Raw genomic sequence first — 13,339 nt, 5'->3', positions numbered from 1 at the left:
CCCAGGGACTTCACGGGATAACTTCATGCCTTTAAAATTCAGCAGAGAAACAGTGTGTGTGCATTAAACTCTTGGGGTGAAAAATCTCATTTTATTTCTCTAGTTTATTTTTCAGCTTTCTCCTTGAACCCATAGAAGTGTATTTTGTCCCAGTATACACACTGAACAAGACAATTTTGTTCTAGTTCCTGCAGGTTTTTTTTCATGTTGTGTGTGTTTTTACTTTCTATTTTCCATTTTCAGTTCCATTTCTGTTGCACCTCATAGGACAAACCCAGGAGTTGGATAGTAGGCTACAATGTGCCTTGGGGCTGGAAAAGCAGAACAGTATTGATCATATTGGGATCTCTGCAGCAGTGCTGTCTTCTCTTTGTTGTTTTTGGTTCTTGCAGTGTAAGCATTGGCAATCCATAATTTGAAATATTTAAGAGAAGGGAGTCCATAATCCTGCAGAATTCTTATTAGAACTGGAGCACTGGAAGGGAGCATGGTTCAGTGCAACATGACAAATGCTTTGCATTGTTCTTCAGACTTCTGATGACATGTACAGAAAATCCCATCTGGCTTATTTGAGGTTTAAGGCAATCATGCCAGGATCGTTGATGGCCTGAATACATCATTATTGAGGGTGTAGGACTCCCATGTTCTAAACAGGAAGCTGCTTTCATATACTAAACAAAAAGAATGGGAAAGAAAAATAGAAAGTTGTACAGAAAATTGAAGCATAGAGTCTAAGCCAGACTTATCGGGGGGGAAAGAATGGGTGGAAGGAAGAGAATGGATGATGTGGGTTGGAGCGGAAAACAAGAACCGCTGACGGAAAAAGATGTAGTTAGAAACTCTGCTCATGAGTGATTTTTTCATTGTTACCCAAATTAGTTTGAATGGAAGAGGCCCACTCCCAAATTTTGGAAACTTAGGCCAAAAAGCTTATTTATTTTTACAATGGTGTTTGATTGGTTTATGATATGACTGCCTACAACAGTAAGGGGCCAGGCCTGCTGGCTGGCTGCGCGGGTAGACAACATGTATGGCAGAAGACCTCTAAGGGCTCCTGTCTAAAGGAGGCCTTGGTGCTGCAGCCATAGTCCTGCTCCTTTCTCACAGCCCTTGCAAAGACAGCTCGTGCTGGTTGGTAAGGAGGCTGCAAAATTATTTTCTAGTGATCATTCTGTTAATTAAGTGATTCATTGTTTGCTGTCTAACAGAACTCAAATTGGGGCAGTTCTGCTGCGATAAATGTTTCTCTTATCAAATCTGCAAAACTGTTGAACAGTAAAGCTTCTCTATCTACATAATTGTCAGCTATGTATGTCACTGAGGTCTATCATGCTAATTGGTGTAAAATGCCATGTAAAATGTTGAGTAAAGAAGTCAGGTAATCCCTTCCCCAATGTGTCCTAGGGAAATCATAAATAAATAAATAAATAAAAACCAGATGAAAGAGTTCTTGAAGACATTGCTGCTCTAAATCTAAAGTTACAATGTGTAGTACACTGTGTTGTTGAATTGAATGCATTACTGAATTCTTCCAGAGCTCTCTAAGATCACTGATAGGGACAAAATCTAAATGGTGCTCAATGGCTGTATTTGTTACTTCTGAGTGAACTACTGTGCCTTTGTCACTGTCACATAATTGCTCTAAGTAATCATTTTGTGCTGAGGTGAGCTGGTGGCATAATCCTAATCAATTCTTTGTAGCAGGTAGTTGTTAATTCATTCTGCACTGTAGGTGGTGTGGTGAAGCAGTGTGCTGTCATGTTCTGTGACACCTATAGGTAGTGCTTTTCACTCAGACATTAGCCTTCCCTCACTGCCCAGATGTTACATTCCAATGGTTAGCAGAAAATCTGAGGAAGAAATGAGTTATCACCAGAAAACATCTGAGAGCTGATTTGATTTGCTCTTCATTTGTAATGCATTCCTCCCAGCTAAATTCCTGTGGACTGAGGAGCTACTTATACAAGGCAAGAGGTGCAAAGCTCTGTTGCTGCCCAGGAGAACACACTGTAGTTAGAATAGATGTGATTTTATATGTATTTATACTAAGCCCTCCGATAACTCTTATTGCCTGATGGCGTAATTCAAATACTCAGGGGATTCTTTCTGTATGAAGGCTGTCCTATGCATGAAGCACAAGCCTTCATCAGCTAACAGTTTTACTCATGTTCAGAACATACTCATCTCCCACTCATTGTCTGAAAGTCAGCCTGAAGCCAGCATTGCTATATGCATGCTTCCAGATCACAGCATACTATGGGTTACACAAGAGATGCTTGTCCAGTGCTCTCAGTCCTGGAGCCACTTGTCATAGCTGATTTTTCTTGAGGCAGTGTTGTTTATAGAGTGTTTTCCCCCCCCTCATGTACAGTTTCATGAGTTATGGAGAAATATTTTACATGCAGTATTTCAAGTGTTGAGGATGAAGTTTACTTCCGTTTTTCTCTGGCTTTTTTGTTGCCCTTAAGGAGGATCACACTGTTCCCATATTGCAAAGGATTCTGACATCTCTGGAATGGAGCTTCCTGGACACGCATTTCTCTGTGGCCTTGATGCACAGCTCTGAAAAAAGAGACAGCACTGTTCTTTCAGATGGACACTGCTGCACTGTGTCCATAATCAGACAAAAAATAATAGCATCACTCGTAGAGATCTTCTGGTTCTGGATCCACTGTCTCTTGTACTGTCTGAAATAGTCTTTTTTGGGGAGAGATGCAAGCCATCCAGTATAAGTGGATTCAGTATAAGTGATTGATCACAAACAAGCAGTGTCTAAGAAAGTAAGCAAACACTGACCTAATCTCCCTGGCATTTTCCCTGTTTGTAGCCTACAGCTAGTTATGTTGTTTGTCAGCTTCCAGAATATATTCCAATATGTCATCTTGTAACTGTTGGGAGTTTTGTTGGTTTTTTTTACCTCTTCAGCTGCAGCTGAAGTTTTGATCTGATGGTAATCTCAACATGCTGGTGAGAGAAATATCAGGCATGTGTCTTATGTCATGTTCACGGTGGCCTAACGTAAGTAGGGTACTGATTTGCCATCGTGTTTGAGAGAAATTCTTTTCTCCTCTGAACCTGATATCAAAGTGGAGATCGGTTGGGGGTTCTATTACTTGAAAGACCCTAAAACTCATCTAAGCACATTACTTTTAAAAGAAGACTGTTCAGTTGAAATTTGAGATTAAAGTTCAGTAGTTGCTTTTTATTTCATCGGCAGCTATTTACCCGTGTCTTATATAACAGAATTATGAGACTCCCATATAGAAAGATTGTAAACAGAGCATGAAAATATATGATGCAAATGGCCAATTTGCCTGGAGCACTTTTTTCTCTTCCGCCGGGCCCTGTTGCATAACTGTTCCCTTCAGTGTGCTTCGTGTGTTTATGAGCTGGATGCTTATGTGATGAACTAACCAGTATGTTTTCTGCTTCCAAGGACTAGTAATTTCTGGAGAAGTCTGGAGGTCTCTGCATGTAGCACTAACATTTAGAGCAACCAGGGTTAATCTCCATAGGCTTGCTTCCCAGAGCTTTCTCCAAATACATATTCTAAATTAGCAGTGATTTTGTCTTTTGAAAAGCAAGTGCAGGTCAGGAGTCTTATGCCTTTTGTTTTAATCTTCCCTGGCGTTCTGGGGAGTCACATATGATGATAGCTAGTCCTTGGTGTGTGTCTAAGAGCAGCAGAAGCAATTACTGCAGATCACGCTGACCTTGAGCTAGGTTCTTTTTGTTTTTTCATTGCTTATTAATTGCCCTTCTAACCCAACACCCTTAGTTTCAGACAGGAAGCCAAGCCATTGTAGGAATGCAATAGCAAGGGAATGAGGAACACTTCATTCATAAATCTGAGAGCATTTACAATGGAGGCTGTAAATTGTTATCTAATTTATCTTTCATCTGAAGAAGAGAAAGAAAAGCATTGCAATTAACGTTTTGTTCAAGATTGCATGCTGAGATGGTGCTAGAGCTGCAAATAGGATATGCTGCCATCCTCTATAGAAGGTCTCAAATCCTATAGACCAAGCAGCCCCTACCTTGAGTATGTGGATCATTGTTTCTGCTATTATACTGCTAACATGGAAGATGTTGGCACAGAGAATTTGGTGTTGTGAGACATTGAAGGAGGTACTGGAGAAGGAGTTAAACCGAATCTGCTGGGTAAATTTGTTTCCATCAATGAATAATGCAAATTAAAGTGAGTCATGCTCCTAGAACGTAAACTATTTTTAAGATTATCTTTAAATGTTGATCTTGAAAATAAGTAAAATGGAAAATAAATATCCTGAATAACTTAATCTCTTTCCCTGCAGGGAGCTGATGGTGGTCGATTGTACTGCTGTAAAGCTCAAGTCAACAAAAGGTAATCCAAGAGACAGAATAGAACATTATGTTAAGAAAAGAAATGTGACCCCCAGTTTTGGTGTGAGCTTTGGGAACCACAAGTTATGTTTATTCTAACTCCTTCTGTTGCCGCAGCAAAGTTACTCAATCATCTATGCTTGTATAAGGACATTCCTATAAGGAGGTTTGGATATACACTAAGCAGAAAACTGACTTGATTTAAACTCTCAGCATCTGGCAGTCTAGAAACGTAGATAATGCTGTGAAGTTCATTTATTAGGGTTATTAGTCAGGTCCTCCAAAGGTATTACAGAGATCCAACTACAACAGCACTTACTCAAGCTTCATTTTTCTAGAACGGCCTATTATTTATCATAAGGTCATATAGCTTATATGTTGCAAAACTTCTCAAGGTTTTATTCCTTGCTGCCTTGTCAGACATCTTTGCTACCGAGTGTACACTGAATTTCTGTATGATTCTGCTTGTGTCATTAGATTTTGATGAGGTAAGAGGCAAATGCCTTTGTTAAACTTCTTTTTACTGACATAAATATCAGTGTGGGGCATATTTGGTGAGAATGCAGTTCAGCAAAGTGATGGGTGAACACATACACCATCAGTTACTAACTTCTGAAGAAGGAGATGCCTTCAGGGAACTTTGCTGGTTTTGAAGGAGTTACATGTGAGTCTCACCCTCTTGAAATCTAAACTAAGCCCCTTGGTAGAGTACTTAGAGACAGCACACTGGGAGCCTCCTTAGTAGTGGTGTAGCAGGAAAGCAGCTCAGGAAAGGTACAGGCCCTAGCATGTGGTATGTGTTAGTTTGGAGCAAGATGGAACACCCCGTGTTGAGATCCTGTAGTCTCTGTGGGCTGTACCTCAAACTGCTGAAGATGAAAGCTTCAGCAGTGTGAAGCTCTGCGTGGGCTGTTTGGCCACAGGCTATGTTCACCAGCCCTCATGCTCACTGGAATGTGGAGCTTTCCAGCCTTATACAGATTGTGCTTGTTGTTTTTTAACTGTTTAACAAAATGGAACTTATAATAATCTGACTCTAAGTGGGAGTCACTTAAATGTGTTTGTCAAGGCCAAATGAATTTCACCCAGGGCTCTCTAGCCCGAATAAGCTGTTCTGTGTTGAGAAATCAGCAACTCAGCTGCAGTTGAACCATCTTTACTGCATGTTGTTGTTCAGATTGATGCCAGGCATTCTAACTTGGGACTCCAGCTTTTACAGTGACCCTGCATATACCTTGGGTACACTTCTACACTAGTGAAAACTCCCTTCATGGCTCTGTGACTTCTTTAATCTTGAGGATGAATTTATAAATTACAGCACCCCTGCTTATCCTCTGTGGCTTCACTGAGGAGACTTACATCAATTCTGAATGAGTTTTACTTTTTAACAAAATAAGCCATGCAGCTGAGAAGTGCCTTCCAGCTAGACAAGAAACTCCTCTAAAATAAACCAGAATTCTCTGGTTATCTGGATTACAGAATGCAATGTCAGATAATTTTCAGCAAGGGTTCAGACCATGAAGTTTGTCTCTGGCAGACTCCAGCTTCTTCAGCACATTGATAGTGCCTTCGTCCTCTCCTGCTCTCTGTAATGAATCTGCCTCCAAGTGTAAGAAGTTCCTTTTAAGGTAATGTTAAATGGGAATTCACTGTTAGGAGTTGGTGCTGGAGAACTTAAAATTTCAACTGTTTTTGAAAAAATATATATATCCTGTTCCTGATGTAGCATGACGCCGTTTGGATTTGGGAGTGTGTAAGCATTTGTGTATCTCCCTGTTGAGGAAACACAGGGAGGCTTTGCCTTTTTGCCATCCGTACAGAAAGCATCTACCAAGGTGCTGAGGCATAGAGTGATCTTAGTGTGAAGTACTCTGCATGTGTGACTATGTGAAGGACCAGATGCAATGGAGGAGAGAAGACCTGCATGCGTGCAGCAGTTCTGCCTTGGCTAGCCTGGTGGCCTTGATGACTTGATGATCTGTTGGGGGGGGAGTATTTTTCCTGTTTTTCTACTGGCATTGCTCCAATCAATAGATTTCCAATAGTTACACGAAGGAATGACAAAAACGATCCTGTTTCCTAAGAAATGTCTCTGGTGGCTATGTTTTTAAAGGTCTGGGAGTTTCCCTATTGAATTTAATGGGGCCTTTGGCTCATAAACAGATTAAACAAAGAAACAATAGATCCCTAGGGGAGTTTTAAAATCTGAAGTGTAGGAACTTTAATAATATTATGAGGAACTAATATGTCTGATGTGGGAACTTAAATCTGAGGCAAGAATTATGAAAAGAATGTTTGAAGTGAATATTTAATTACATGATTTATTGTTCATCGTTTATTATTATACATACAGTGCCAGGGGCATTGCTGGTGCTTTACAGATGATTACAGAATAGCAGTTCCCAGATCAAAGGTCCTGATCGTGCAATCTTTATTTGTGTAAATATTGCCAATGGTGCCCAGTCTTACTCCATGTTAAAACTCAGTAATCTCCCCCCCAGCACACCCCATTACAGACAATTAAAAGGGCTTCAGCAAGAGAACACTCATTAATTATCGTCCCCAGAACACTGCCTATTTTGGTGCCATATATTGTAGGGATAAAAGATATCTATTGTGTTTTAGCAAACCTCACATTTTTCTGCAGCTTTAATTCTTAATTACAGTGTCAGCAAACATTAAGATTATTTTCCTGATAGAAGAGGCTTATTTCTGAAATTAAAAATCCACTGGCTTGGCCCAGTGGGCTTCAGATCCTGTTGATTTTAATGGAGCCAATTTACTTGCATGTAATTGTTCCCTCAGTGACCAGCACGGAAAGTTTCACCTTTGGAGACAGATGCTGAATGTGAAAACCCCTGTGAGCTCTGAAATCTGTTTGCAGAAGGTTCTGCTTTTCTTTCTCTCTTTCTCCCTGTGACAGTTTGCACTCCGCTGGAACTGCCACCAAGAAGCAGTGCACTTAAACGCTTTTCTTCTCATTCTGCTGAAATGGCTGCTGTTTATCTGCTGGGTTGCTGTAGGCAGCTACAGAAGTGAACACAGCTTGTGCAGCCATCTTTTGGCTTACGTCTGCAAGACATAACAGCTCCAGTGGAGAGAGACTGAGGTGATTGCGTGCAGAAGGCAGAGGAAGTTTTTTTCCTCCTCCATCTGTTACAGGGTTTTAATGGGGTTTTTTGCAGCACGCCATCCTGCTCATTTAAACACCGTGGCATGTAGAGCGCAGGAAGGTATTCTGGTCAGTGATGTGCAGTGGTCCACATGCCTGAGATCCCAGTGTGGTGATCAGGATTCAGATTCCCCTCTGAATATCATCGGCCTAGACAGTGGTAGGGAATATTGCTAGAGGAGGCAGTTTGGATGATACCCAACGTTGCCTGCTCTTGAAAACACTTTGCTCTTTCTTTAAAGGTTGTGTTTCATTGTTAAGATTAAACAGTGTGAGGTGTGATGCTAATGCAGCCTAGTACTCTGCAGAATGGGCATTGCTCTGGCTGGTTGTTGGATGGCACTGACCGATTTTGTGAGTAGTATTAAGGGAAGCAGAGGTCAGAAGTCTATGTAGGTTAAAAATGGGACTAATTTATGGGGGGTAGGTCCATTTGAGACCGTTAAACACAATAGCTTTGTTGTGTGATCACCCAGTCCCAAATTGTTAATTGCTGAAGAGTAGGAGGATATCCCTGGGGAAGAATTGCTCTACATACACGCCCTGTTTCTTATGCTCTTTACCTTACCATAGAAAACAATACACTGGGCTAAAGGGAGCTGTCAGCTGGCTCAGCGTGATTGTTTTTACACTCTTACGTGTTCCAGGTTCTTGGAAATTTCTGCTTTCTGACACAAATAGCATAATTAATTCTTCTCGTAATGTATTTGTAGCCACACAACCCTTCTTAAACTCCCTAGCTCCTGTCTCAGCGTGCCTTGAGTTGAATTCTCATGTAGGGTTGGTCTGCAGATGCTACCAAATCCACGCATAAAATTCTCATTTCCCTGAATCCGTGACAAACCTTGAGTGGGACTGGAGATTCATTGGAGATTATTCAAATTCAAAAGCAAAAAAAAAAAAAAAAAGTTTTATTAATAGATCTTCATAGCTGTCTTCTATCTCCTAAATGCTTTGGCAACAGGCAGTTTTGAGGTATAAAACTGAAATATGGCTGTGAAGTGATGTACTCAAGATACAGTGGAAAGAATTGTGAATGAAAATTAGGATTACGTACAAATAGGAAGCCAAGTTTCTGGCCAAATGATACATTGCTTTCAGAGGGCTTTTAAATCATATAATATCATATTAAAGATCAACTTGACAGTCACAGGCAGGTTTGTACTCAGCAGAAGAGCTGTCACTGCCTGCCCCCTTTTCTTACGATGTTACAGTTCCTAGTGCAATGTATTGAAGTCTTCAGCTAAATTTGGTTTCTGTGAACAAAGCAGGCTGTATTGTGGGATATCTGAATAGGACCAGGTGTACTGTTCGGTCCTGCCTGTTGTGGGACTGGTGAACTCTGGCACAAAAGTGGGGTAAACAGATGGGAATTGTAACTGCTTCATCTCCCACAGCTCCATGCACCTCTGATCTTAAATCAAAGGCCTTCTAGAAAATCATTTGGGACTGGGACAGATTCATCCCATAGGTGAGACACAGTCTCTTATCTAGATACCCACAGTATTTGGGCCTATCTGGAAGGCCCTAACCATGCTAATTTGTGTTAATTATTCTTGCTCACGTTCTGGTAGTGCTTAGAGGCCCTAGCTGAGGTTGGGACTCAGCTGTTACTTGTGGTGCTAATAGTGCACAGTGTATGTTCCTTCTCAGGCTCTTCTGAGTTCAGCACGGAATATTTAACAGAAAACAGAAATGAAAGGTAAGGGATTCCTGATACGTGCTGTCATTGCTCTGCTGAAGGCAGTGGATGTTGTCAGGTTTGGGTTTAGCTAAAGCTGTTTTCCTGTAGACTGAAAGCATTCTCCTCACTTCTTGAAATAACTTTAGATGTGTTTTTATCTGTAGTACTGTGAATAGATACCAAGTTTCACATCAGAGCTTGAAACTAGACAAGTGCTCCTGGCATGATTCTTCAGCTCTGAGTGGGAGAATTGAGTGGGCTTTATCCAGAACAGTTTTCTAAGTTTTTTCAACGTCTATTTAGAGTAAAAATTGACCTCCTGAAGGCCTCAGTATCCAAAGAATAACTCAGAAGTGTCCTATTGGCTCGTGTGACTGACAGAATATATATTACTCCTCTTTAACTCTGAGACAGCAGTTCCTCTGTGTGTGTGTGTGTGTCTCATGCTGTCTCTTTTTTCCCCTGTAACTTGAAGGCAATAACTGGACCTGTGGCTTTGCTTTGTCACTGCTTGCCAAGAACAACAGGCACGTGGATACTAATATTCCTTCTTTGAAACTCTATCCTTGAAGTGAAATTGATGAAAATCTTTATTGCAAAAGAGAAGAATCCAGTTTTGTAGAGATGCAAAGGAAGATTTTATGTGTAGATTGGTTTACCCCATTTTCAATCGCTTTTACAGTAGTGGTGGTAAAGATAGCTAGAAGACCTGAAGGAGAAGAAGGAGAAGAGGAACTTAGGTAGGCAGGAAATTCTCATCTTCTGGCAACTTATTAGAAGTGAAGCTAGGCAGGACAGCAGAATACAAGGAACAGTTATCATAAAAATACCTTTCCAGTCTCTGATGCTGAAAGAATCATTGGTACCACTTTTTGCAGCAAGAACTAGGAGCTTTGGGACAGGACTTTGCAAAGGCACTCTCATGAAAGAACAAAATCCATTCACCACCACACTGCTATACTAACTCATCAAGGGTAGGAGGTAATCATATAAGCAGGTTCTGAAGTGCAGAGGAGATAAATAGTAAAATGACTTACTTCTTTCTTGTTATTAAGCAGAGTGTTCACCAGATTTTGGTGGTGTTATCATCAGGCAAGTATCTCTTGTAAAATTGATACCTCCCAGACTACTTCTTATTAGTAATGTAATAGCCATGTTGAAGTCATGGTGGTCTAAGGATAGAATAGAAGCTAGGCATTCAGAGAGAGATGATGTCTTTTATTAGGTATTTGTTTGCACGTTCTGCCTTCCCTGAGAGACTGTAGAAGAATCTAGTAGACAACTTTATTACATAGGCTGATGAATGGAAGGAATGCTTTCTCACCCTTAAACTTGTTCTTACTGTGCACAGTGCAAGAATGATAGCAGGGTAATGTAAAGAAGCTCCCACTGTTGCCTTCTGCTCTGCATTTGCTCTGAGAATAAACAGGACTTGAATCTCCAGCACTGCTCCTGCTACAGTGACTGCTTTGTGAATGCTGATGGATGAATAAGGATGTAAAGATGAAAGTCTGACATCTTGCCAGCACTGAGTTCGTATATGGATCAAAAGTGAAGTGTAATTATCACCCAGATCAAATTCTTTCAAGAGCCAGAGCTGTCTAGACCAACAGCAGATATTTATTTTTAGGGTTGATCTTTGTGGGTTTTATTAGCAATGCTGCTTTCCCTGGGGTAAAAGCAGGGGAGAGAAGAACACCAAATCCTTTTAAGCTTCCATTGTTAAAAGAAGCTATGTGAAGCTTATAGGAGAAAGCCTGATTCTGAGAGCAAGCTTTGTTTTTGAGGTAAAATGGCTTGAGGTGCTGAAGAATTCAGAGAAAAAGAAAGTTTGAAATTCAGGTAAAGGATATCGTATATTTTATTTCCCTTCTATTGAGACAGTTCTGTGCAGCTGATTTGAACTGTAGTGATGTGTAGATAATAAAATTTGCATGTTATCTTAAACCTCGGTATGGTTCTGTTGACTTCAGCAGCACAGAAGGCAGCAGCTGGGCCTGTTCCAGTAACAGTACCCATTCTTCATCCAGTTGCTCAGCCTCTGCTAGATGCTGGTAGGCCCTACCTCTGTATTTGGGTTTGCACTTACAGAACACCTGCAGACAGCTCTTTCAAAGGTAGGAAGCGCTGCGCTGCGGGGAATGAGCCATCAGAAGGCGTGTCATGAAGTTTTCCAAGCAGGTTGCTCAAATTGGAAAGCAGCAGACAGATCGGAGTGTTTTGTTTAAACAGCTCTTCTAAAGAACCTGGAGGGGGATCTGAGCAGCGTGATTTCACCACCTGGGTGTGGGTGGGTGCTAGCATTTCTCTTTCTTCTTGTCAGCAGGAGGGAAATAAGGCCTTCTGAAGTCTCAAAATGTACTAAGGTTCTCACGCAGAACAATCTCTATACAAAATTAGGTTTTTATTTCAGCAGCATTTTGTATGAGCAGCAGTGTTCTGCCCAGCAAAGCTTGGTAACTGCCTATTCAAAATGTGCTAACATCCCAGCCCTGGAAATTACTCGTGCTTTTAACGATGCTGAATCACTGACCTCCAGCAGTTGCTCTGAAGAACCTTCCAGCTAAGGCAGAAGTAAACACGTTTATTTCCAATACCCTCTTCAAAGTGGGTTTATGGGGGAGGATGAGAACAAAAAAGAATGAGCAGCATGGAATTCCTGTTTGGTATCTGAGCAGCTTATAAGTGGAAGAAGCAAGTTCATTTTTAGTTACAGGTGGGTGGCAGCTTTTTCCCCTCCATACCAGCTCCTTAGCACTACAGCTCTGGTGTTGTAAGAGGACAGTCAGTCCCTGCTCTCCAGACTTACCTCCACTAGATGACGGTGTTGTACAAAGACCGAGAAAGCCTGTGCCTAGGTCTGCAGCCCTGGGGGCTTTGCTCATGATACTGGAAGCAGAAACAGGTCTCCCGTGCTAGATGGGTGCTTTGTCAGATGGGTTTGCTGGCTAACTGTACAGGTAGGTGTTGAAAACGAGACAACACTCATAGATGTGCTGAGAACGTGTCAGCTGGCAGATCTGGGCAAACAATCTGGATTCAGGATTCCCACATGTCAGAGGAAAATTCTGTACAGAGAGGAGGAGTTGGTTCTGTGATACCTGTAGTAACAATTTGGAGTGCACAGCTGCACAACAGCAGGGTTCTCTGTGTTCCTCTCCATGTGTATGTATTCCCATGTATATATGTACACACACACACACACACACACACACACACACACACACACACACATTTGTCATTGCTTACATTTGTCTCACATATTAGAATGAGCTGTGTGTAGTTCTGAAAACACAGACGTTTTCCTCCAGGGAGAAGGACTTAGGTATTAAGCAGATGCAACATCCCAGGTGTTAGTAAAGAGCATTGCCTGCGTTCTCACGTGTGGAATGGGATTCAGTGGCCAAGATTAGAATACTGGAGTTTCTGGCTGCTGATCCAGTGGGGATAAAAATAGATTTGGATTTATTTGGCTTTTTCCCTCAGTTATGTCAATACCCTTTTCTTTTGACGTGCTATTTGCATCATTTCTGAACAGATAGTGAAGTCTTACATTGTTTGCCACTACATATAATTAAGTGGATCAAGAGCTTCTAGCTTCTGACTCAGGACTTTAGAACAGGCATACATACAACTTTCTAAAAGCTGATGAATTTGTACTGGATAAAAGGAAATACTTTTAGCCCCCATAAAACAAAGATATTTATTATACTGCATGGAAAATGTTGCAGGGGATCTTTCTTATTGCCAGGTTCCTTGTAAGACATTTGGGATAAATTACTGTATATTAAAAGAAAATAAAAATAAATTACAGCTGCTTTAGATTCTGTCTTCATGTTTAAGAGGAAGGACTTTGTAAAAGTAGTCTTTCAGAAGCGTGCATGTGTGGAGTGCTGTCTGAACCAAGGGTTTTCTTACCACCTCGTGCACATGCTGTTGTTTGTATATAAGACAGTTTAAGAGCAGACAGCTTGGGTGACAATACACATGTTTTGGCTGTGTTATGTGAAATGGCACCTGTATATTGATCAGCTGTGGCTTCACAGGGTGCAGCTGAGGCAAATCTCAGGGTGATGCTACTGCAGTCTGTAACTGCAGGTGCAGCTGTATGATCTGTCTGC

This window comes from Cyrtonyx montezumae, unplaced genomic scaffold, assembly GCF_038088225.1.
Source record: "Cyrtonyx montezumae isolate F1298 unplaced genomic scaffold, pur_monq_1.0 scaffold_6, whole genome shotgun sequence".
Classification (NCBI taxonomy): Eukaryota; Metazoa; Chordata; class Aves; order Galliformes; family Odontophoridae; genus Cyrtonyx; species Cyrtonyx montezumae.
The sequence above is the reverse complement of the archived record's forward strand: the minus strand, read 5'-3'. Positions refer to the sequence as shown.